This window comes from Taudactylus pleione, unplaced genomic scaffold, assembly GCF_031769625.1.
Source record: "Taudactylus pleione unplaced genomic scaffold, aTauple2 ptg000025l, whole genome shotgun sequence".
NCBI classification, from domain to species: domain Eukaryota; kingdom Metazoa; phylum Chordata; class Amphibia; order Anura; family Myobatrachidae; genus Taudactylus; species Taudactylus pleione.
Window position 1 is genome coordinate 7,735,012 of NW_028284427.1, and position 26,958 is coordinate 7,761,969.

A 26,958-nucleotide genomic window follows, 5' to 3' on the forward strand; every position below is an offset into this window, starting at 1 on the left:
ATCATGGTTTAGGTGAGAAAACCAGGGAAAGGGGAATGGGGGTGGCTGGGTCTGCCCACGGTGTAAAAATATCCAGGCACTGTGGATGTGTCATGTCTAAGGTGGGTACTGATGGTCAGGGACTTCATGTGTACATCAGGGCTCAACAAATGTTAGGAGCCAAATAGCCAATATGTCTACAAAAATTACTGATGAGGATTTTTGTTGTAGTTGCTACTGATACACAGCTGCCCTGGCTCCGACAAATATTCTCTTAGCTCCTACATTTCACTGTCTGGTTCCTGATATCTCTATGATTTACATCCAGTTTAGAGCCTGCTTTCCATATCTTTCCTATATTCAAAATAAATGTCAGACTTATTAGCAGAATATAGAATTAACACGATGCTGGGGCCTGGGCACTGGAGCCATAACCTATTAGCAGAGTAATGTGCAATGTAATGCAGAGCAGAGTGTGCAACAGACAATAGCTCTATCTACTTCTTCTCAAAAGTATGTTGGTACCTGCACTGTACATTTTTATCATACAGGTGAATGAGGGTTTGTCTGTACTCACTAAGATCCTCTTATTCCCTGTTTGTAGCTTTTCTGATCTTGGTATCAGTATATATCACATCAAAGGTATCTGCACTTTTGGAATTGTGCAGGGTGATAACCTTGGTACAGATCCCACTTAGTGTCTGAGCAAATGATGTCTGTCAGCATAATGCGTTCTGGGTCATAACCTATTAGCAGAGTATAGAATTAACACAATGCTGAGGGTCTGGGCACCGGAGCCATAACCTATTAGCAGAGTAGCGTTGTGATGTTATGCGTAGCTGAGTGTGCAACAGACAGTGATGGATAAATGGTTGCCCCAGACAGCATGGTGACCCAGCGTGGTGATACACTTGGCTGGAATATATGAGATGGCATGTCTTATGCAGTTGTTTGGAGCTGGTGGCATTTAGTCCACACATTATATAACTTAACCAGTTCTTAAGTTTAGTGAACCTGGTAGAAACAACAGGTAGCAAAAAACACAAAGATGTAACAGCTACAGTTGCAATAGACTAGAGTCAGCCGTGAGCCCTTTGGGCTATTGCTGGGTGTTGCAGTGCACTAGGCATCTGGGTGTAATAGATGCCAGCGGGTGGTAGCGCTAATGCTCCCTAATACAGAAGGTGTAGTATAGTGTACTTGCAGCTGCCTAGAATGCTAATAATGCTAGTAACTGCGGAAGAGTCTCAGGGTTCCATTCACTCAGTATGGACGCCAGAAAGAAAGACGTGCTGGATAAATGGTTGCCCCAGACAGCATGGTGACCCAGCGTGGTGATACACTTGGCTGGAATATATGAGATGGCATGTCTTATGCAGTTGTTTGGAGCTGGTGGCATTTAGTCCACACATTATATAACTTAACCAGTTCTTAAGTTTAGTGAACCTGGTAGAAACAACAGGTAGCAAAAAACACAAAGATGTAACAGCTACAGTTGCAATAGACTAGAGTCAGCCGTGAGCCCTTTGGGCTATTGCTGGGTGTTGCAGTGCACTAGGCATCTGGGTGTAATAGATGCCAGCGGGTGGTAGCGCTAATGCTCCCTAATACAGAAGGTGTAGTATAGTGTACTTGCAGCTGCCTAGAATGCTAATAATGCTAGTAACTGCGGAAGAGTCTCAGGGTTCCATTCACTCAGTATGGACGCCAGAAAGAAAGACGTGCTGGAGCACTGAGCATGCACAGTAGCACTTGTCAGAGGTCAGAGGTCGGGTTTGTGGGCTGCATTCTGGCACTTTGATAACTTGTAAAAAAAAAAAAAAACTTTTCAATTAAAAAAGTATTGTAATTAAATTTGTGGTGCCTAAACTAACAAAAAAGTTGATTTTGGGATAATTTGAGGACATTTTCTTTTACCCCAAAAAATGACATGTAATTATTGGACTAATTAAGCTAATTGGAAACTTCAAATTGTCTTATTAGTCATTGGGGGGTTCCAAGGGGTTCAGCACAGTGTCCCGACATTTTAACCTTAAAATATAAATTTCCTTTCCATCACTCAGATGCAAATGGAACAATGCAAATTCAATCTGACTGGTTCAGTGCGAGTTGCTGATTGGATGAATTCGCTATGTGAATTCAAAGAGAAAATAGCAACTCACACCTCACAATTGGCTCCTCATTGGATTGACCTTAGTTCCTCAAGTGGGAGGGCGTGGATCATTTTACCCACTATAAATCTTATATCATCTTGTAACTTTAGGTGACTAGCATTGAGAATAAATCCTGCCCATTCCCAACCAGGCCCAATAGCACCCGGGTATCTGTATACTCCAAGCTCTGCTGATTATATACAGTCATGGCTACCCTGGGTACTAGAGATCACATTGAGCTCTCTATGTTATTAAGAGTTTGCTACCATCATCCTTTAGACATGTGCCTTGTGCAGGTGGAACATGCAGGGCTCCGGAGGCCTGTAAAACACATTTTGTATTGAGTCAGGTTATGCAGTGCTCCAGGAGCAGGATGCACCTTTATGTAATAATTATCCTGAGACCTTTATCCTGTAGCTCCATGAAACAACAGCTCCCATTACTTCTCCATTTACCAAGAAGCAATCATAGGTATGAATGAAGTGATCTAAAATAAACATAAAGACTTATCCTTATATCTATCATACCACTTTAAAGTTTAAAACACCTAAAACTCTGCATGTAAGTAACCATGGAAAACAAAGCACTTATTTTCCACAACACTCATCATTTTTGTTATATTTAAATGCCTGGGGGACGTAAAGCATTTGTTTTTAAACTGATATGTTGATACAAGGACAATAAGAAGAGGAAACCTATTCTATACTATCAAACAGTCTGTCTTCTGGGAACAATTAGAGCAAAATGGCAACTTTTTCACAGTCCTATGAATTTTAATTTACCCTCTGGAACCACATTTCCTTCCATAAAACTACGCATCCGTAATTCATTTTTGTTGAAACCACTGGAGATGGATAGATATGTGCTTACATATGCACACCTTATAAATGTCCTTTACAACTTGACAGTTTTTTGCCAGATTTTCAGTATGACATAAATTTGTAATCTGACTTCCACTCTGGCTGCTCTGTTATTTTCTTCCCATTGGAAAATGTCCTATTATATCAGTTTAATCTTCTTCAAACTTTGTGTGACAGGAAAAAAAACTGAGGTGACTGTGCATATGCACAGCACAGGGTACACCATTTCCTGCTGTATGGAAGGGTTTGGTATATTAGGCGACCAAATCGACATTCGTAATTTCGACATGGTCATGATGTCGATAGAGAACATGTTGACATGTTCATCATGTTGCCATTTATTATGTTGACAATGTGTTTTTCAGGTTAGTCTAACTCTAACGGTAGACCTAACCCCTAGTCCCTAAACTTAAATCTAACCCAGCCTTCAACATTTCCACTATGTCGACATAGTTAAATTGTCGACATGAACCAAATGTACATGTATGAAATGTTGACATAGTGATTGTCAACTTATTGACTACATACTGCATTGAATATTCCATGATACTTTCATACATCAAGCGCAGCTTATGGAATATTGTCGGGGAGGCTGTCGTGCATTAATCTGATTTATATCATTATGTGTGGTAAATCCCTACAATATCCCTAAATATAAGGGGTTATCCCTTTATATAGTAGGGTAGAGGAGTGCTACCTGGGGTTGTGATATGTATTACTGGCGGGCACATGGCCGGCGGTTCAATTCCCGACAGCGGCTACCTGACAGCGCTGGAAATCCCAATCGTCCTAAAGGTAAGTACCAACTAACCTAACCTAACCCCCCTAACCCTCCTTAGGGGTGCCTAACCCTAACCGCCCCCTCTGTGCCTAACCCTAACCCCCCTCTAAGTGCCTAAACCTAACCCCACCTTCCCCACTGCTTAACCGTAAGTCCCCGATGGGGTGCCTAACCCTAACCTCCCCCCCGTGGGTGACTAACGCTAACCCTCACTCCCCCTAGCCTAACCCTAAATTACATTTAGACGTCTGTCATTTGTCCCTAGTTGGGATAAAGCAGTCTGGAAGTCGGCGGTTGGCATTTAGACCGTCGGGTTCCAGACTACATCCCCTACCTGGATACTGAAAAAGTATGAATTCAATTAGCAATAGATAGATAGAGTTTCTTGTGGACCCTAACTGTAAAGGCACTAAGGAGTCTAAGTACGGAATCAGTATGAATGACTGCCGGCCCTAACCCTAACCCTCCCTTAGGGGTACCTAACCCTAACTTCCCCTCCTAAGTGCCTAAACCTAAGTCTCCCGGGGGTAGCCTGACTCTAACCACCCCTTCCCCTAGACTAACCCTAACCCTCCGAGGGGGGTACCTAACCCTGAGTCCCCCCGGAAGCCCCTAAACTAAGCCTCTCCTCCCACCGTGGCTGTCCACACCTGCCACCCAGCTTACCTTCTTTCGGTATGCCGGGCATCGGGCTCCCGGCGTAGGTATAATGACAGGCGTCAGGATTTCGATGCCTGTCATTAGTACCCTGCCGGGATTTGACAGTCGGGAAGCTGGCGATCAATATTTTGACCGTCGGCTTCCTGACTGCATCCCCTATGTACCAAGCCATGGTGAGAGAGAAGACAAATACAGCCTGCAAATTGACAGTTAAGGGCCGATTGGTTGTTGCTTTATCTCCATCCACTTTATCTCTCTCCAAGGCTTAGTACATAGATCCCTTAGTTCCAATTCAACTTCATTCAAAATGCTATGTATATTGATGCCTCAGTTTATTACTTAACTTTTATTATGTCATTCTTGTACAGTCCTGCATGTATTTGTTCCAGGCTATTCTGACTATTTTAACGAGGGATTGGAAGACACATATATATATATATATATATATATATATATATATACATGTCAGTGCTTTAATGATGTGTATGGGTCTAATTCAGCAAGGGTCACAACTGCGAATTACGCACGCAATAGGCCAATTGTTGCGTTCTGCGCATGCATATGCATCACAGTGCGCGAGCACTCCACTGCAATCGACGTCACTAAACAGACCCATCGAAGAGTGATTGCAGGAAGTACCGTTTGGAGGTGGCAACGGGGGTTGGTCAGCGAAACGCAGGCGTGCCATTGCGTTTGAATGCCGTTGCATGGTTGTGCATAAATTATCCACTGCAATGCCATACGCAGCTTGTGTACTCACTGCATGCGATGAGATTAGTATCTCCTGAGTAAGGTCAGACCTTGTGCAAGTGTGGGTGATGCTGCGATGGTACTCGATGTTACCGATGGTTTTGGAGTCTTGCTTAGTATTATGGATGTGCGTAAGGTAAGGTGAGCATCCTTATGTTGTGCTGCAACGGCATAATGATCACAGAGGATTAGCATATCATTGCAGTGAGACTGTGGCCCTGATTCAGAGCCGGACGCTCTGACAGAGCGCTCGCTCTGAATCAGGGCTGGGCTATTTTTATTTTTAGAGCGGCCTCCTGGCCGCTCGCATAGATGTGGGTGACCACCCACAGCTATAGCGAGCGGCCAGGAAGATGGTCGTGATGGTCAAGACCATCGCGACCATCGGGCTTGCGATGAGACCCTTGTGGTAGGGTCACGTTGCCGCAAGCCCCAGAGAGATTTCGGCTCTAACAGAGCCGAAATCTCTCCCACTGACATAATTCGTGATGTCAGTGGGGCCGGCCCCAAACGGAGATGTTCACATGGGAGCGCCTCCGTTTGGGCAGCAACCCCCCGGGCCCGCCCACCAAAGGGGGCGTGCTGTGACTCAACATCGACAGCACGCCCCCTTTGGTACGAGACCCGGAGCGAGGGATTGCCCATTGCTATCCGGGTCTCGCGCATGCGCACGACAGAGCCGGCTCCGTCGTGCGCATGTGCTCTGGGCCACCATCGACCCAGTTGCGAGCGCTCAGCACTTGCGACTGGATCTGAATCAGTCCTGTGTGCGTAATTGTTATTGCGATCACAGATGCGATCTGTACTGATTCAGGGCCTGATTCAGAGCCGGTTGCTATTAGCGCTCGCTCGTTCAGAAAAAGGGGATGGCTATTCAAATGAACCGTTCGCTCTTTGCGGTCTGTTGCCGCCTCTATGTCTGAACGAGCAAACAAAACATGCGGTCGTTTTTTTGATAAAAACGCCCCCTGGCCGCTCGCATCATACGTCATGTCCGCTATTTATTAGATTAATCGAGTACATCGACCAGCGTATGAACTGCTCGCTATTCTTGTGGTTGGTTTTTCCTACCACAAATTTGCGAACAGTTCTGACTATAAAATAACCCAGTGACGTGGTCAGTGACGCTGCTGTATTAATTATGCACACCCATAAAACGCCCGTTTTGACCTTTAAGCACGCCTGCGTTCTGATCTCCACTCCCCGTTTTCAAGCACCTTCCCCTGTTACCACCCACATACGCCTCATTCTGTCACTCATATTAGCAGGAATTCGCTATTTAGCGAACAAACGATTTTCGGCCGCACTGACTGGTTCGCGCATGCGTATTACGATCCGTATGCATGCGCAGTTAGGCAAACATCGCTCGGAACGAACGAGCGGCCGCTTACGAGCGGCTCTAAATCAGGCTCTCAGGCCCTAAGTAAGACAACAGCAAGTACAAAAGTACAAGATGGAGACAATGAAGCTAAAATAGATTACATTGGCATAATAGTATTAATCATGTAAACGCATAATTTAATTACGTTAAGATGCAGATTTCATTACAATAAAATCAATTCATTAGTTGTAACTGCTATGTTACATAAAGCATGATTATGTCATCCTAGTTATTGTACATTAAAACAACTATTTAGGAAAGCTATTTGTTTTGTACAGATGCTGAGTTAGACTAATAGAGCACTGGTAGTGGTAGAGCTGGATTTCTGCATCTGAGCAACAAACATAAAAGGTCTTCATTATTTCACAAACCATAAGATTGGCTTTGTACTAAGGGCCTGATTCAGCAAGGAACGCAAAGGAGAGAACGCACACACTTGGCCGATGTTTATGCACTGCACGTGCGTGAACTAGCCAGTGCGATCAGGTTATGGTACGCATACTGCACGCAGTGTGTACACAGACCCTTCCGATATTGATTGACAGGAAGTGCTGTTTGTATGTCGTGACGGGGGGTGGTCATGAGAACGCAGGTGTTATAACGCCGTTATAGGGGCATGCATAATTAAGGCAGTGCGGCGGCATACGCAGCCATACCGTAAGCTGTACACAGGAAGTGGCCAAAATCCAGCGGCAGGTGAGCTCAACCACTATTATACTAATGGGATTGATGGTTCTTGATGTTACTGATGTTTACGCTATCTTGCATGCTGATCAGGAATGTGAGTAAAGGGAGATGGGCGGGTTAGTATGGGGTTGGTCGTCTGCATCTTGTGCTGCGGTCTCCGTACGTATGCATTGATTAGCATATTCTCGCAGCGGATGGGTGCGTGCGCCTGCTAACGTGCGTTCCTTGCTGAATCAGGCCCTAATTGACTTAAAGTGCCTATATATGTATCCACTTATTGCATATTCCTGTACAGACAGAACCACAGTTATTGAAATTTCTCATTCATTATGAGAAATTCCCGAGACTGAGAGCATTACGGAATATTGTATTATTTCCAGCAATACTATTATAAATGCAGCTTTGAAAATGTAGTTCTAATTTTTTTTTTACTTACTTTGTTATTTTGGTAGTATTTGTATGAATAAAATGTGAATGTAAATAATAAAAGAAGAAAAAAGTAGAAACACTGGGATTTTGACAGTGTTTAAGAACATAAATAACAACAACATTCATCAATCCTTTTGTGTAATACAATATTAGCGTCGCAGCACGAGGAGGATTGTGATTTGGGACCCCTTGGGCTAGCCGCATATCCTCCCAAAAAAAAGGTTTCTTTTCTTTTTACTCAGTTCCTCAGAAAGGGGGCGACAAGAATACATATGAGAACCCAATAGTGTATGTCTTTAACAAATCACAAATGAACTCTCAAAAAGATGACTGGTGATCCCCTCCACTGCACTCATAAGATGTGAATAATCGCACCGCTCTCACTCTGTAACCCAGAGTTTTCCTCTCATAAAGGTATGTTTGCCCATAATTCTTTTCACCACCATGTGGAAAGGTATAATCACACTCCTACATGGAATGCAAATAGGCGTACCCTACTTACAATAAGCCCTGTGGATACATGTTCGTAGCGGTTTCTTTAGGGGTCCTTATAATGGCTATCTTCTCCATTATAATTCCTGAGGTGTAGGGAAAAGTCCAGACTCCCTTTCCCCACAGATGACAGATATCCTGTTGTACACATGGACCTGAGCCCTTCACCCACGCATTTCGACTGCAGGAGTCTTTATCAAGGTACACTAGTTGGTTTATCTTACTCTATAATAGGACCTGATCTTTATTATTATATTAGAACTTCTGATCCGGACCTGTTGGGGGTTGCGTCGGAGTGGAACTAACTGGACTGGTCAGAGTCAAGGCTCGACTGCGAATCTGTTGATTTATTTGCATAAGGAACTTTCATGGTCTGCATTTAGACGTCAGTTGTCTCTTTTGTGGGAAGGCCATAAAAATTTTAAAATTAATTAGCATAAGTTATCCAGGCTCAAAAAGCTTTTTCAGTCATCTGTGCTTGATTTATCAAAGAGAACTACAAGTTTGAGCTCCTATACCAGACTTTACGACCCCTGAGGATGTATCTCCGGAAGGAAGCTGAAGAATGTGTGTCTGTGACACTGTCCTTTCCTGTCTAATGTGACTCTGCAATGTTTTCTGGATTTCCAGATTCTTCCTATGATGGTCTTTCTGCTGCCTTTTGCCATGTCTCTATGGTGGGGACCTGGAGCTATTCTCACTGAATATACTGGCCCTTTGGTTCATTCCCTCTGGATGTCCTAGCTCTGGACTACTACTATCTCAACTACTGTATGAGGTTCTTTCTGGATATTTTCTGCTTTTCTTTGGCTGGTCTTTTTATTTCTTATTTGTTATTATAACTATATTGACACCGCTATGCCTCATTTGCCTAGATGTTGCTTAACTGTCCAATTTTCCATAATTTATGTGTTTTATTGCATTATTTTTCACATTTATATCATCAATGCTATTTTTTGCTGTGGCCCACTCTGGGTTTGCTTTTAGTTACTTTTATTATAGAGAGTAATTTCTACATGTTGTTCATGGAAATCTCTTTGTTTTACCATTTGCTTGGTATTGTACACTTTTGTGTTTTATGTTTATATGTTTCAGCTCATGTATTCCTTTTATTTCTTTTCTTACTAGCATGTACAGCATATGACAGGTGTTATTGGTCTTTACTACTCCCATCCTATTCCGTTAATTTTGATCTTGATTATTGCTGTGTTACCGATAAAAGGGCCTTATTCAGAGATGCATGTAATGTCAATGTCAGACGCAGTGGAGCGATTTTTTGCTACTATGCTTGCATCAAGGTTGCATTGCGCCAGCACAGCGATTACTCACTGATGGTGATCGCAGAGAGAATTTATTCGAAAAGTGAGTGACAGGTAGTCCGCGTTTGTGGCAGGTTACTTGGGTGGCTAGAAAAACACAGGCGTTCTGGGACCCTCTTTTAGGTGTACCCTAGTGAGCCTAGGTGAATTTGTACGCACTGGAGAGGACCCGGCATCTGAGGTGAGACGCTCATTCTGAAATACCATAGGCTTGCTGAGAGGACCGATGTGCGACCCAATGTGTGACCAATGTTTCCGATGTTCTCACTTTTGTACGTAAGCGGCTGATGTGAGATGCTGAAGGTGCACAAGACATCAGCTAAGTCATTAGCATATTTTCTCAAGTCCACTGCGTGTGGGATTGCAACAACAACGGGTATTTATGCATCTCTGAATAAGGCCCTATATGTCACTGCTGTGGATTTCATTTCTGGCTGAGGACTGCTCATGGCTCCTCCTTTATATATGTTACACCCTATCTAATTGGCTGATATGGCTATACTGACAATTTGTTTGTGGAGATTGGAACGCATAAACTCCCCAATTAAGGTTAGAAAATCCTTACTATTGTTCGTAAGGAGGGGACGAATATTACTCCGTTGCAGAAGACCCATTTGGTCATTGCTAAAGTTGCTATAGTTAAATACAATAAAGTGATGGGTTCTTCTGTATATTCCTCCAAGGCCCATGGGGTTATTGTATTGGTCAGTGTCATGCACCAGTTTTGCATTCTTGCTAATTTGTTCTCACTGAATTGTCAGTTGCAGTGGAAAAGTTTCATATATGTAACCAGTGTTTATGCGTCAAATGTATATTGGACTTGCCTGGGGCTTTGCCACACATTTTATGTCTTTTTATGAATCCCTGTATTCCCAGATACCTGTAGATAAGGTCAGAAAGCTGAGTTTTGAAATTCGATCTCCCTCCCCCAGGTAGCCAAGTCTCACTTGTAGATATGGTAAAATCTCCTGATACCAGGAAAGAAAGTCCTACAGTTATTAAACAACTCAAGCCTAAGAAAGCTCCAGGGCTGCATGGTCTGTCTGGGAAAGTTTATAAGATTTTATCAGATATAATTTGTTATTCTCTATGTGTTGTATATAACACTATTTTTTTAAAGAAATTGCTCCCTCCCTATTTTAACTCTGCAATTATTAGGGTTTTACCAAAATTAGGTAGAGATCTAGAGCTTACAAGGTCATACAGACCGAGATCATTATTAGATGTTGACTATAAAATCCTCACCAAAATACTGTCTGATAGATTAAAATTTATCTTACCCAGTGTCATCTCCCTAAACCAAACTGGCTTTATTTTAGAGGAACATTCAGTTGTTAATATTAGTAATTTCTGATGTTCAATCTCTGACTGCCCCAGACTCCAGCAACTCTCATTAGATGCTGAAAAAGTCTTCGATCTGGTTACCTGGGATCATCTATATGAGGCTTTGGCTTTCCAGATCAATTAATGGAGGATTTGCAGATGTTGTATTCCCAACGCAATAAATGCAGGTGTTTGGTAATAGCTTTCTGTCACATCCATTCCTGATTTAAACAGGCACCCATAAGGGATCACCTTTGTAATTTGCAATTGCCCTCTAACCTCTTGCAGTTATCCTCTAACAAGCACCTGCTTTTCATGGCATTACCATTGGCTCTGTAGAGTCCACATTTTCATTATTTGCTGATGACTTGTCCGTGTCTAACGCTAAATTATCCATTCCGGCTATTATTAGTCTGATCTCTGAATTTGGCTCATTTGTGTCAACCTTCATAAAATGTATATTATGCAACTAGGTAGGGCAGCAGGTTCTCCACTTTTCTCTTCTATCTCACATCAATTCCATCTGAACTGCTCACAATACAAATATCTTGGTTTTCAAATAAGAAGGCATGTCACTACTTTATATATAGCCAACTTTTTTCCTGTTATTGACAGAATTGTTAACTTGCTGGACACCTGGCATTTTCTCCCCTTATCTCGTCTCAGAGGGTTGCATTAATTGAGAGAGTAACCAGATGCTCCCCGTTTGGCTTTCTAAAGCAGATGTCGCTTTTTGTTCTAAATTGTCGTTAAGTTATGTATGAGCAGAAAAAAGGAGGTCTAGTAGTCCCTGATATATTATCTTTTTCTCATGCAGTCTATTTCAGATACATTCTGGATTGGCTGTTTGATATGGAGACATTAACTCACAAAGCTATAGAGACATTTTCCTATTGATCATTAGCGAATCTCTTCTCCACCCCCCTCCCCCCCCAAATCATTAATTCCAGCTTTTTGGGGATACTTACCATGCTTCGGTTGCTATTAATTCTACATTCACGAGGAATCCTGCTTATTACAAATTCATCTCCCTGAGAGGAAACCCACTCTTCACACCCAGGCTAGACAATGCACCTTTCCTTCAGTGGAAACAGAAGGGCAATCGAGTTGTCCATTATGTGTTTGACCTTGAAGGCATAGAGTCTGGTTCACAGAGCATGTCACTGCTGTGATCCCATTCTGGGGAGCATGATGTCTTGTATAGTTCTATTTAGTCTTGTAATCTAAATATCTCTATTCAGATTTGAACAATGTTAACTATACTAAGGCCTGGCAATCTAATATTTTCACTCCAGCTGTATTGATTTGTCATTATGATGATACCATGAAGATACTATGGTCCTCATTCAGACCCATTCGCAAGCGCTGAGCGCTTGCAACCTGGTCGATGTAAATGCCCTGTGCGTGCGCAAGTCCCGGAGCAAGAGAGAAATTCTCTCGCTCCGGAGCTCTCTACAAAAGGGGCGGCTGTCGATGTTGATCGACAGCTCGCCCCGCTTTGTAGGTGTGGCGAGGGGGTGGTTTCACAAACAGAGGCTTAAGGAACGCCTGCCGTTTTGTGGGCGGCTGCACTGACATCAGCAGTGATGTCAGTGGGGAGCTTCTTGCTTGATCAGAGCAGGAAGCTCCCTGGGGCTTGCGGTTGTCGAGACCCAACCTTAGGGTCTCGTCGCAAGCCCTGATGGTCGCGATGGTCTTGACCAACGCGACCATCAACCTGGTCGGTCGCTAAAGCTGTGGGTGGTAACCCACAGCTTAGCTAGCGACCAGGAGGCCGCACTTAAAATTACAAGCGGCCGCCCTCATTCAGAACGAGCGCTCGCTTCTTGCGAGCGCCTCTGAATGAGGGCCTATGACCCATATTGTTACAGGAGGTCCATGAGCAGACTATTCATAAAACTTAATTTTCTCAAGGACAGAGGAAGCGTATGGTACAGTACAAACAGAATCAGGTCACTGCCCTTAATGCAAACAAACTTCTTCCATATTATGTGGGCCTGTTTTGGGACAAAGTTACAGGATTTATCAATTCTTAGTTTCATTTCTGCTTTGCTAAGGACTTCTTGGCTCTAATATGGTGGAATTTCTTAATTGGGAATTGTGCCCTTATGGTAGTCCAATTATTCCTTTACTGACTATATTGCCACAGTAGGCAAGAAAGTTATTCCTCGGAGTTGAATGGTATCAACTCCCCCCATTTTGGGTTCAATTAAAACTCTGTTATTCCGTATTTTAATAGACAAGCTACTTTGCCCCTATTTGAGAAAGGTGTATTTACATTTTACAAAAATTGTGGATATATTTTGAATCTGTAGACTGCTAGGGGTAAATTTGGGTGAGTTTGCCATTTTCTCCAACTCGCAAATTTACTAATGGCAAACTTGAGAGAGACTAAACTAGAAAGATCAAAATGTCAGGGGATGATTTATCAAAGCTTTGAAAGAGATAACGTGGAGAGAGATGAAATACCAACCAATCAGCATATAGTGTAACTGTCACTTTACAGGCTGTGTTTGAAAAATGACAGTTAGGAGCTGATTGATTGGTTCTCTATCTCTCTCCAAGCTTTGATAAATCGCCCCCTGGACGCTCTTCCAGACTATAAGGAATGCTAAAATACAACCTTTACTGGGCCTGATAGGCCAGTCAAGGTTACTGACACCTAACTGAAATCACCTCAGCTATAATTTAACTCTTACCCAACAGAATGATTACATAAAAAATGGTGCTTATATACCCTCAAACTTAATTAAGCATTAGGATACTTTAATTCTTAACTATCGTTCTCTACTCCTTGTGCTTTTACCAACTTTCCTTGTGCCCACCAACCCAGCAGATGGTGTCACTAACTGTATCTGCCAATGCCAGCATCAGGTCTCCATTCCTCACAATTCTGGGGCACGTTATTTATTCCCAACTAATGACACACAAAAATGACAGATTCCATACACTGTGAAAATGTATGACAATCGGGGGGCGTGGCCACGGCGGATCTGGTGTAGGCAGCTGGTCCTGTAGGCTCCCCAGTACTATATCCTGCATATCTATCCTGCGCACAGCTACCCGGATAAAACTGCTCACCATCGAGTACTTACCCTCCCGGGATACTGCTGTGCTGGTCCTGAGCTCCGAGGCCGTATACGGCGCCTGGCGGGGTTGCCGAGAGTTTGGGCCTTGCCGCCGCCATTGCTGGACTGTAGAGCCTCGGCTGATGTTTGGCGCTTCCGCTGAGACGCGGCTGTGCTGGCCGGGAGTAAACTCCACATGCGGACTGACCCTTCTCGTCATGGTCGGGCAGTCGAGAAGACTCCGGTGAGTGCGGCTCTCTGTCCCCTGTGCCTCGTGCTGGCCTGATTCTTGACTGGGCCTCCCGGTCACGTGACGCCACCGGAGTTTGTGCTGGGCGCCATTGCTGGACCCCGACAGGTGGCTGTTCTCTGCTCCTGATTATATCAGGGGAGGCATTCGGAGTGTGGTGCCCTGCGTGATCTATACTCCCTGCAACTTTTGTGAGTCGGTATCATCATCTAATATACTATACTAATTAAACCTAGCTGGATATTTGTGTGACTGAACTCTCTTGGATTTCTCTTTCAGCCTAGTCTTTATAGCATTCCTATTACAAATACCATACTTTCAAGATATTGTTTATTGTGCAGTGGACTGCTACTGAGGGACCGGCTATTACATTATTGTCTGGCGATATAATGGGAAAGTCCGGACATGGTGCGGCAGCTGCGACTAAACTTGAGCGCTTTGTCCGCTCATCAACACCACCTGTACCTCCGAGCATTGCCCCCCCAGGGACATCCGGACAACCAACTGTCGCACCTAACACTGGAGTGGGTTCCACTACATCTTCGGAGGTGACCCTACAACAGGTGCTGGAGGCAGTCACCTCTTGTGAAGCTAGACTAGCTGACAAAATCGAAAGTGTTCAGTCTGATCTGTCTCTACTACGACATGATGTACAATGGGTGCGGGAACGGGTCGGAGAGGCAGAAACCCGTATTTCTAATTTAGAAGATTCGCACACCCCATTACAATCACAAGTTGCTTCTCTGACTATGCAAATGGCTACTCTGCAGAACAAAATATCTGATATCGAAGGCAGACTCCGTCGTAATAATGTGAGAATTGTGGGGCTTCCTGAGAAAGAGGAGGGTTCCGCCCCTGAAGCTTTCCTTGAAAAGTGGCTCATCGATTTCTATGGCAGAGATTCTTTTTCAGCCCAATTTGCAGTGGAGCGGGCACACCGTGTCCCACCTTGACCTTTGCCTCCCGGTGCTCCTCCACGCACATTTATTGCTAGACTCCTATATTACCAAGATCGAGACACTATTATCAAGTTAGCACGTATTAAAGGTCAATTGGAACGGAATGGAGTTAAAACTTCTATTTTTCCAGACTTTGAGGTGGAGGTACAAAAGGACAGAGCAAGATTTCTCCCTATTAAACGTCGCCTCCGTGACCTAAATCTATCATATGCAATGCTTTTCCCCTCTAAGCTACGGGTGGTGGCAGATGGGGAGACCAAGTTCTTTGCTTCCCCAAAAGAGGCGGCAGCTTGGCTGGATCGTAAATCACCTGGTCTCTGGCAATTGGAACCAGAGTGATTATGAATAATATATAATTTTGTGAATATATATCTATATTGCTGTTGGAATCGATGTTCTCAGATATAATGTGTTACTTCATTGATTGCAATATATACACTAAGTAGGTACTGAATATAAATGATAGTTTACGGAGGATAGTATTCACTATATAATACTTTTGCTATAAAATCACTCTACAATATGTCAGTTCATATAAGTATAAGAGAATATGGTACTGTTGCTTTAATATTATTTCTATACTGGGGAGCCCATCATGTTCTTTGGTGGTAATTAGAATCCATTGCTCCTAATACTCTCAGCTTGTTTTGGCTATCAGAGTAATTGTTTGGCTGGGTGGGTTGTGTTACTATTAGCTTGTAGGGAGGGAGAGTTTAATGTTTAGGGATCCAAGTATGCCTTGGTTGGGTTGGTGTACAGGGTGGGGGGGATTTGGGGGAGATTTATTTCCTCTTTTTTTATTTTTATTTGATATTATTTTTATGTTTGGTAAAGTGATGTACTGTATTGCCGTATTGACTATATATATCCGTTCCGTCAGTCTGCACAATGTTTCTAGTGGATTGCTGGGGGATATCCTGAAACTCTTTTTACTTCCCTATCTATGACTAAAATATTGACTTGGAATGTGAGGGGTATTAATGATAGGATAAAACGTTCCTTAGTACTTAGACAGTTGCGACACTATGGATCAGAGATTACCTGTCTTACAGAAACGCACCTGGTGGGTGGGAAACTTTTATCACTTAAGAGACCGTGGGTGGGTTGGGTGTTTCATTCCCCATTTACCTCCTCTTCTAGGGGAGTGTCTATTGTTATAAGTAAAACAGTCCCATTTGTCTGCAATACCGTTAAAATTGACCCTGGAGGGCGATATGTTTTCTTAGATTGTAGCATTCATTCATTTAATATATTTATTTTAGCAGTATATATTCCTCCACCCTTCTCATATGAGGTTTTGAAGCGTGCAGCTGAATTTGTAGCTTCCTCTCCTGATACCCCAATTCTGTGTCTTGGGGACTTCAACAATGTACTAAATCCTGCTATGGATAGGTGGCGTGAATCCTCTGCCTGTCACGTCCCATCAGGTAGAGGGCTGGCAAATTTTGTGGCGGATATTGGCTGGATTGACCCCTGGCGGGAAAAACATCCAAATACACACCAATATTCCTGTTTTTCCCATTCCCATCATTCTTTTTCCAGAATAGACTTAGCCCTGGTCTCCAGAAACCTATTGCCCTGCATCTCTGGTATAGAGTACAACGCTAGGGGCATATCTGACCATTCCCCGCTATCCTTGCAATTAGATATTAAAATAGATAAGGGTCAGCATTTTTGGAAGCTACATCCCTCCTGGTTATTGCAAATGGGGGCGGGGTCTGAACTGGAGGCGGCATGGCAGGGCTACTTTGCCGATAACATGGGTTCTGCTCCTATTGATATGATATGGAATGCATTCAAGGCCTTTATGCGAGGATCACTGACAAAGAGGGTGGCAGAGCTGAAACTATTCTATAGGAAAAGGGAATTTGAATTGGAAGCCAGATGCCGAGCTTTAGAATTGTCATATCTGGTGGATAAGCTCCAGGGTATCATGGTTACATGCTCAAAAAGAATGGACTACTCATTTACAGGACCGAACTAGCCGTCGATTATTATTTACTTCACATTCCAGATATTTTCAAAGTGACAGGTAGCTAGCTAGCGTACTTAGTTAACTCAGACAGACCTAGTAACACTATTGCTAAGTTGAGATCAGCTGATGGCTTGGTAGTTGATACAACCCCTGAAATAGCGGATGTGTTCCTGAAATTTTTTAAGAATGTCTACTCATCTGATTTAAAATGTAGCCAGGCAGAACTGCGGAATTATGTAAATAATGCCAAGTTTCCTATCCTTACTAATGAGGCCAGCGACATATTGGAGGCCCCTATCACTATTGAAGAGATTAACACAGCTATTAAATCATTTCCGAGTGGCAAGGCTCCCGGAATTGATGGTATTCCCCTTGAAGTTTATAGAAAACATGTGTTCTTTTTTGCTCCCATATTATTAGACATATTTAATGCTTTGTTTGAGGAAGGGATCTTCCCTGCCTCCATGTCTGAGGTGGTGATAGTGGTACTTCCGAAGCCTGGAAAAGATCCCCTATTTCCAGAGTCATATAGACCGATATCCCTGATATCCACTGACGCTAAAATTCTGGCCAAACTCCTGTCTATGCGACTTAATAGAGTTATTGCTACTATAGTTCATCCAGACCAGACAGGTTTTATGCCCGGGAAATCCACTTCTGAGAATCTGAGGAGGTTATTTACACATCTACAGATCTCCCATGGTGATGAATCATCTTCAGTTGTAGTGTCACTGGATGCGACTAAAGCCTTCAATTCCATAGAATGGCAGTTCTTATGGGAAGTTATGCGAGCATTCGGGATAGGTCCACGCTTCATTAAATGGGTCCAGTTGCTATATATGGTCCCTAGTGCACGGATCTCAATAAATGGTTATGTTTCACCCTCCTTCCATTTATCTAGGGGAACGAGACAGGGTTGCCCCTTATCTCCAGCCCTATTTGCTTTGGCAATGGAACCGCTGGCATGTGTACTGTGATCCCATCCTGATATAGTGGGTCTTCGGGTAGACAATAGAAATGACACTGTGGCCTTATACGCAAATGACCTTTTATTGTTTTTGGCTGACTATGCTCTCTCCATGCCGGCGGTGCTCCAGGTTATTACAGCCTTCGGTATATACTCTGGACTAAAGATTAATTGGGGGAAATCCCACATACTTCCACTTAGGGGGTCCCCTCCCGCATCTCCCAGTATACCTCTTCCCCTTCAGTGGGTAGACCGCTTTAAATATTTGGGAATCTGGGTTACCTATTCTCTGCAGGATTATATCTCTCTGAATATCCAACCATTATTGGAATATCTCCGAATGAAATCTCGCACCTGGGTTAAACTTCCTTTGACACTGACTGGTAGAATTAATTTGGTAAAAATGATCGTGCAGCCTAAATTCCTATATGTATTCCAACAATCTCCTATTTATATACCACTATCCATATTTAGGAAACTAAACAGTTTGATCTCCTCTCTGGTCTGGATGAACAAGCGTCCCAGGATTCAATTGAATACTCTAACTAGATCCCGGAATTTGAGTGGACTCGCTCTCCCTCATTTTAGATTATATTATTTTGCGTCTCAATTGGCGCATTTGAGATTATGGTTGCAGGGTGGCCTGGTGGGTGACTTGATATCTGTAATGGTCTCCCAGGCTTCGCCGGGACACTCCCCTATACAGGCACTACTTGCAGAGGGATACTGTAAAAATGATCCTCCTGTGTTTTATCAAGCAATTTACATCTGGAGGCTAATTTCAAAAATGGTCAAGTATGAAGGTGTAGACCCAGACACTTCACTGTGGAACTCCAAAACATTAGATGAGTTGTCTTATTTACAAATAGAGTATGGGGTTCTAAAGGGTTGTTCTCTTTGGGACAATTGTATGATAATGGTATTCTTAAATCCTTTACTCAGTTATGGGATGAATTTTGTCTACCTAGCTCCTATTTTTACCGATATCTTCAATTGCGACATGCGCTATCTGCCCAATTCTCGGACTCTTCGCCAAATATATTAGACTCTCCTATTAAAAAGTTATTGTTGTCTACGGGGTCCCGTAAAATTATATCTAGTATATACTCTTATCTTATGTCCGCTCATCATTGTTCGGACCTTCCTGGTCTTCGGGAATGTTGGATGTCTGATGTGGGTCCTATGAGTGATGAGTCCTGGAGCCTTGCCATGAGGTCTCCGAGATGCTCTACTGCATCAATTAGATTTCAACAGATACAGCTATTCATTCTGCATAGGACTTATCTCACACCCGTTAGGCTTATGAAGTTCGCTGGAAGGATAAACGATATCTGTCCTAAGTGTGCTTTACTTTGTGGTACTTTCTGGCATTTGATTTGGGAGCGTTCCGTCATAAGTACATTCTGGAACAGAATTCTACAAACTGTGGCCACTACTGGTGTCCCTATCTTTATACTAACACCTAGTGCATGTGTTCTAGGAATAATACCTTGTGATATTTTGGATAAACATACTACCCAATACGTTATTAATCTGTGTACATTGGCAAAAGTCGTCATAGCTAGATCATGGTTGGCTTCTACGGGACCTGAATATGTGACGTGGAAATCACTTGTTAATTCTACGGTGATGCATGAGAAATATATTTATATCTCACGAAAGTCTGAGTCTAAGTTTGAGAAGACATGGAATAGATGACTTCAATCTAGTTTCTATGAGACACCCAGTGACTCATAATTGGCTCTAATGTTTTATTGGGAAGTTTTCTATTATGCGGCAATGTCAGTATCAATAATAACAATATTAACACTGTTTTTTTTTTTTAAGTGTGCTAAGTACATCACAGTTGTAAACTGTTATTAGTTAGTATGTATTTTTAAGAACATTATATTTGTTTATATGCATATCTATACTCTGTTTTTTCTTAACTACTCAAGCAAATGGGAACAGATATCTACTCTAACTATTTTGCCTGTTAATACTGATGTTATTTGATATGTATGCATGCTATGTACATGTTAAGATGTATGTAATTTATGCTTGAATGGTATGTTTTAAAACTAAAATAAAAAATTTACTCAATTTAAAAAAAAAAAGAAAATGTATGACAATCACTATTAGCTTGGATTTGGTTACGAGCTGGTGGTTGATTTAGAGTCCTTCAAAATGGAATCAAGAACTTGCCACATTCCAACAGGTCTAATTGTCACTATTTGACTTAAGGCTCTCCATAGCTGCATTTTTCAGAGTAGGACTCTCAGGCTAAAGACTATTTATAATCATAACCTTGAAGATTTACTAATTAAATAAACTGATATATAAGAGTGATTTTACAGAACATTAAAAAATTTTCTATTTTTTTCTTTCGAATTAATAACAGTACTGTCTGATCTAGTAATAAAAAAATTAGTGATCTGATTATAGAGCAATCACTTAATTTGCAATGTACATTGTTGATATTAAAGTGAGTCAGACTGCGAACACTGTACTCTAAGAAGCATAAAAGGATGCTTTATTCAACTTGACCAATTTACTACTTCTCCCATGAATCCCTACTGTTCTTAAGTGTCCCTATATTGTGGGCAATAATCTGAAGCAGTAGCTGTGTTGAAGTGGTCTAGTCCTGTAACATTCTTCTATCTTGAGTCGCTTGATTACACCAAGTTATTTTTTTTCTTTATTTCTTTTGAACAGATTAGAAATGTGAAGTGGTCTTACAGCACTTGAATGGCTGTAGTTTGTGATAAATTGGTCTACTAAAATGTTTAGCAACCTACAAATCAATAACAATAGAGAACAATTTTTGAAAAATAAAGAGTTTAAATAATTTAAAATGGCTCCCTTAAAAATAATGCAGACAGTAAGGAGGTGTATAGAGAAAATCCTGTTTTCAGCAACTGAAAAATACTATTACCGGTAGTTCCAAACAGGCTTTGCTCGTACTTTGGTCTGATCGATCACTAACAGAAGCCTGTGCACTTATATTGTTGTTTTTTTATTTTATTTTTTGCTACAGTAATGCCAACAGTAGAGTAGCCTGTAATAGTGTTTTTGCTGCTGACATAAGTAAAATATTTCTTATGTCTAACTAAAAATGTGAGGCTAATAGTAATATTGTTTCCTGTATAAATGTGTACCTTTATCTTTATCATGTAATAACTTGAGAGAAATGCACTTTGTAGTAATTTAAAAAAAAATTAAAAATTACTGTAATTTAGTTATAGATTTTTTTTATTATGAACATATTCTGCTTGTATATATGAATAGGTATTGAAATTTTGCCTTCCCTATTTTGATTCAGGACGGGATGTACTAATACTAAAATGCAGTCAAACCTCCGAAAACTGCAGCTTCACATGCATCAACAAAACGGAACTTGCTCCTGATAGTCAATGTCATCTACAGATGGCGCTGCCTAATCGAAGCCTAGGGGCTTCTTTTCGGATAATACGCCAAGAGCGATCCAATAGGATCTCTCCCATTGTCCCCTGCGAATCGATTACACACCGCAAAGGACAGGTCTTATTGCAAGAGCTGTTCTTTGTAATCTTAAAATAAAAATCTACATGCATAATAAACATGTTACTAAACGGCACTATGCATGTGGTAAGTGGCACTATGCATCATATTAAAAATGCGATCCTTTATACATCCCAACCTCAATCTGCTGAAATTGTATTTGTTACGATGAAATGCTTATTTTGTTAGACATTTTTCTAAATATCTACATTTTATCTAGGGCATATCTTGAACTTTTGGCATTTTGGCAACTTAGATTATCATGTTACTCTACTGTTCACATTCGTCATCTGCATTGTTGAATATCAGTAAGTATAGCCGAAAATGTAGGTGTTTATCATAGGGTGAAACGCTCTATGGCTGCAAACATGACAGGTAATACAACACGATCGTTATAGCGCTGAATCAATGGGTTTCTTTTGATATAAACTTGCCAATTGAGATCTTATTAAACAAGGATCATGGCAGCATGAAAACAATATATATATATATAAATTGATGAAAAATAGGTAAAAATATTATACATTTATATAGCAAAAATATCAATAACCATCATTTCCACTTTTTAGTAACTACTGTAGGTCCCATAGTTTAAAAATATGTACACATGCTGTACAGATCCTGAAACAAACATGACATTTATGCTACTGTGCTACTGTATAATATTTTAAGAAAGTAGGCAGTGCTACTTTTTAAAATATATGCAAGTATACTTTAATAACACCTTAATTGTCATTTATTCAACAAATACCAACAGGTGAAAAGTGTAGCATACTGTAATTGTTTTTTCTCTGTTTATGAATTTAGCCTACTGACTTACAACAAAATGCATATACTGAAAGAGACAAAGGTGTTTTTTTATCCCTACTGGATCTGGAGGTATTAGTGATTCCCTCTTACCATCAGTAACTGCCTGTTACTGACTTTACCCACTGCGCAGTGGGAGGGTGCATTGTTGCCACCACCTGGTCCTACCACCAGCCATGGAACTGCTTGCTGCTATGTATGAATAGACAAGCTGCAGCCACACCTCCTGATTGGTGTCGCCTGATACTCACTGATCCCTCGCAATAGACCAGGCCCGGCATGGTAGCTGGCAAAGGGCTTGAGCATGGAGACACTGGGCTCAATCCAGAACAGCTGGAGAATGGAATAGCATTTGGCGCATTTCTGTTGTTGCAGGATATATAGATGCAGTTGTCTTGAAGGCAAGATGTTTTTTGCCCAAATAGCCTTCAAAAAGACTCTTCCACTTGGAGGTATCACAGCATACAGAATGTTACAGCAGTTCATTCCTTCTTGATGTCCAAAAAGATACACACATAACAGGCTCCCAGGCCTTCTTTGATGTTACTCTAATACACATTACCATAGGTGGTAAGTCCGCCCTGTGATTTTTACCCAATCATGATACAATATTTCACAAAATATAAATAAGCACATCTTACATTTCACAGGAACTAACTACATTTCCTTATTCCCACCCAAAGTAGTTAGCTTTCTTAAAACACAATCTTATTTAGCATACAGTATAACTGTCTCTTAAAATGTAAATGTAACTCACAAATCACATGAGCTGGTAACATGCATTCATCCTTTCAAATACAAAGATTTATGCATAAACCAGTTTGGGCTTTCCCAGTCTTCACACCTCCAGTTCTTATGGGCATTTTTCACAGAGACATACAGAAGACCTCTGGAGTGCATTTCAAAGAAAGCTTTGTAAAAAGGGTTTGGCCACTAGGTTAGGATATCGCGTCCTATGTCAGGATGACAATTCCTATTACAATATATTACTCTTGAACCGCATTCCTATAAGTGCATAGTCTATACGTTTAAATGTGTTTCCCCAATTCCACAACTGCGCACAGCTCAATAAATATAACATTGTAAAATACATTATTACCTATACATTGACAGTATATGGTGCCCTGCGCCTAAAGGTTCTTTTTCCGTGTAGATAAACAATGTCCAAATAGTCACACTGAAGTCCCAGGCTCCACCACAACAGTCTGTCAGTCTCCCCTAAGGTAGGTTGCAGCCACTCAAAAAGTGGGTGGTTAGTCACCACTGTGGGGGGCCAGTTGCACAAACACTGCTGAACAATTGCCAACCACTGAGTTCCAACTGTGGCATACCCCACCTCCCACCATAGCTGTATCCTGCTGAAACAGGCCACAGGGTGCTACTGCCCATCTGGTCCCTCCTGGCTCAATACTGCTTCAAGTCTGTACTGTGATGCATCAGTCTGTACAACAAAGTTTTTATTGTAGTCAGGCACCAGCAATACTGGAGCTTGTACCAGAACAATCTTTAATGACTGGAATGCCAATTCACAAGCGGGTAGCCAGTCCACTGACTTGGGAAGTCCATCCCTAGTCAACTCTGTAAGGGAGGTCACTACAGAACTAAAGTCAGGGACAATTCATCCATAGGGCCCTACAGTTCCTAAGGTCAGTACCTGTTTCAGGTTTGTGATTTTGTTTTTTTTAAAGGCTGCCTTGAGAGAAAAGTGAAAAGGGAGATGTACTTTTAGCCAGCAAGCCCGTGTTGGAATAGGTTTTTCTGTATTTTAATATTAAAATAGATAAAATGAAAAATTCCAAAAATACTAGTTGGCAGTACCAAGATAAATCTCAGGCCCATCCCTAGTGTTCATCCCTCTTGGTCTATTATTTATTTATGTAGCAAGTGTACAAGCAAAAGTAGTGTTCTATCCTAAGTGCCTTTGAAATATACTCAACTTGACAATGTGGTACAATTTTTTTTCGAAACCAAGACAAAAGTGTCAAATGACGTCCCTTTGTCTCCTTTAGTTACTTCTACTTGCAACATGAAAACCTTATATGAGTCATTATTACTATTATGTACAGTAACACTTTACAGTTCCTTTTTTCCAAATAAGTACGTAATAATTAATAACATGCAAAAAGGACACACATAATGTAGCTCATATACTATACAAAATTCTAGAGTAATGCTACTGTGTAATTTGCCATACACATCATAAGAAATAACAGATTCAATGTAACTACATAAAGAAAAGAAGTGTGCTATACTCCAGTATTAGGGTATTTTGGACATGCTGAAGTAAATCATGGATTTTTAAAATGAAGAATTTTACTGATTCCCCAATGGATTGGTGATCATCAATGGCTGCCTACTGGCATCCCGGACCTGCGGATGGCAGTTCCGGTGTATGGGATCCTTTAACTCAGAAGAGGAATCATCTGAAAGTATCATAAGCAGTGTGAGTCCATTGTATTCCACAAAATGGACTGCTTATTCTGAAGATCTTACATCCTTGCATTGATAAATATTAGTTCATTTGTATTAAGTTGTGTTCTGAAAGATTGCCTCAAACTGTTTCTATACTTGTTTAAGGGTGTGCAATGGTCCTTTGTACTCAGGGCCTGATTCAGAGGCGCTCGCAAAAAGCGAGCACTCACTCTGAATCAGGGCGGCCGCTTGTTTTTTTAGTTGCGGCCTTCTGGCCGCTCGCATAACTGTGGGTTACCACCCACAGCTTATGCGTGCGGTCAGGTGATGGTCGCTATGGTCAAGACCATCGCGACCATCGGACTTGTGACTAGACCCTTGCAGTAGGGTCTCGTTGCCGCAAGCCCCAGTGGACTTCCTGCTCTAATAGAGCAGGAAGTCCACCCACTGACATCACGAGTGATGTCAGTAGGGCCGCCCACAAACGGCAGGCTTTCCTGCAGGAACGTCTCAGTTTGCCCAGCCACCCCCCCGCCCCGCCTTCCAAACGGGGCGAGCTGTCGATCAACATCGACAGCTGCCCCTTTTGGATGCGAACGCCGGAGCGAGTGCTGTTTGCGCTCGCTACGGGGCTCGCGCACGCCGCGCGTACGCACTGCCTAACAATCGACCCGCTTGCGAGTGCATAGCGCTTGCGAGCGGGTCTGAATCAGGCCCTCAGTGTTTTTCTTTTCTTATTTCTTTCAAATCTCCTTTCCATTGCACATGCACAGCCACCAATGGTTTCTGAGGATGGATGCATGCCGTTGGCCATCGGTGGCTTCCCCTTAAATGGACATATATAGTGTTTGTTTGACAGAGTTGCTATAATAAATAATATACTGTAACTGGAGCTTTTCTAGGAAGTATAGGAATGTGTTTCCAGCAATACTGTATATTCAGTCACAGCATCACCTCCTTGCAGCAAGTGATAATAATTTTAAAATAATTTTAATTTTAAAATGTTGAATATTTGACCAATGATTCCATTGCATTTAAACCAAGCTGATATATCCTTACCAAGCAACATTTTTTATTATTTTATTTATTTTATTAAATTATTTATTTATTGGGATTTGTCATAAACCGAAGCAGGCTGTCTTAACACTTTAGTTTGTTGTTTATTTCACTTTTGTTGTATTAAAAATATTGTCAAACTCTATTCATGTCTTTTTGCTTTGCTTTTGTGCCCCATGGTGCAAAATCTAGATCTTTGTCTTACTTAACCTGCAACAAAAAGACTTGGATTGACACCTGTAGGCAGATGCTACTGTGATCAGACACTAACATAATACGTACTGTTACTTGTTATCATTATGAAAATTTCTGCTGATTTGACTTTTCAATTGGATAAAATGGGCTTTCATCCAGCAAATTCAAATTTTAATCTCCAGGTTCCAGACATTCTATTTTCTCTATAGGAAGTCTGATGGCTCTAAAAGAAAACTGATACAGTACTTTGCTATGACCTGCAGGCCATTTACAGGCCTGGAATATTAAGTTGTTTTCAAGTTACAAATTCATTGCTGCCCAAGTGTGTTGAAAATATAATAGACTATAAAAAGCACTTAGATATAACTTTATTGCATGAACAATTATCAAGCAGAGCAAAAATGACTTTGTAAACTGTGTTCTGTTCATTATATTGAGCTACAGTACAGTCGTACACATTTTCCTCACATCCACACTTAAGAAATAAGAGGTGTAACATTACTTGCGACTGAAGGGGATTAACCAGCTGTAACGGGGCATTCTCACATAGGCACAGATCAGTGTGGGCATGGTGACGGAATTTTGAGCTATGCAGAGTTTGCCGGAAGCAGAAATACACTGTTTTCAGACATATTGTTTGCAACTTTGCACCTAGTATATGCATGGTAAAAGTGCGCACTGATGAACATCAGGTATATCTAACCAAGTATACGTATAATAATAGTCCGCTTGCAAAGAAGCATAAATTTCTACATACAGATGTTTCCTACTACATCTTTTCTCCATATGCCATGTAGCACGTCCTGCTAGTCGCGCTGTGCCGTGGCATAGAGTCGCATTGTAACGTACTGAAGTGCTGGAAAAGCCAGAGAGTGTAATACAACTTTCTGTCCACCAGATGTCACTTTTCCTAACCTGCACTGTACATGCGTAAAA

General features: G+C 41.7%; 1 protein-coding gene across 1 annotated transcript in view; it reads left to right on the plus strand.

Moving 5' to 3' along the window:
• FSTL4 (follistatin like 4) overlaps positions 1-26,958 on the plus strand; it is a 1,116,563-nt gene that overhangs the window by 590,643 nt on the left and 498,962 nt on the right. The gene's annotated exons all lie outside the window — the stretch shown is intronic.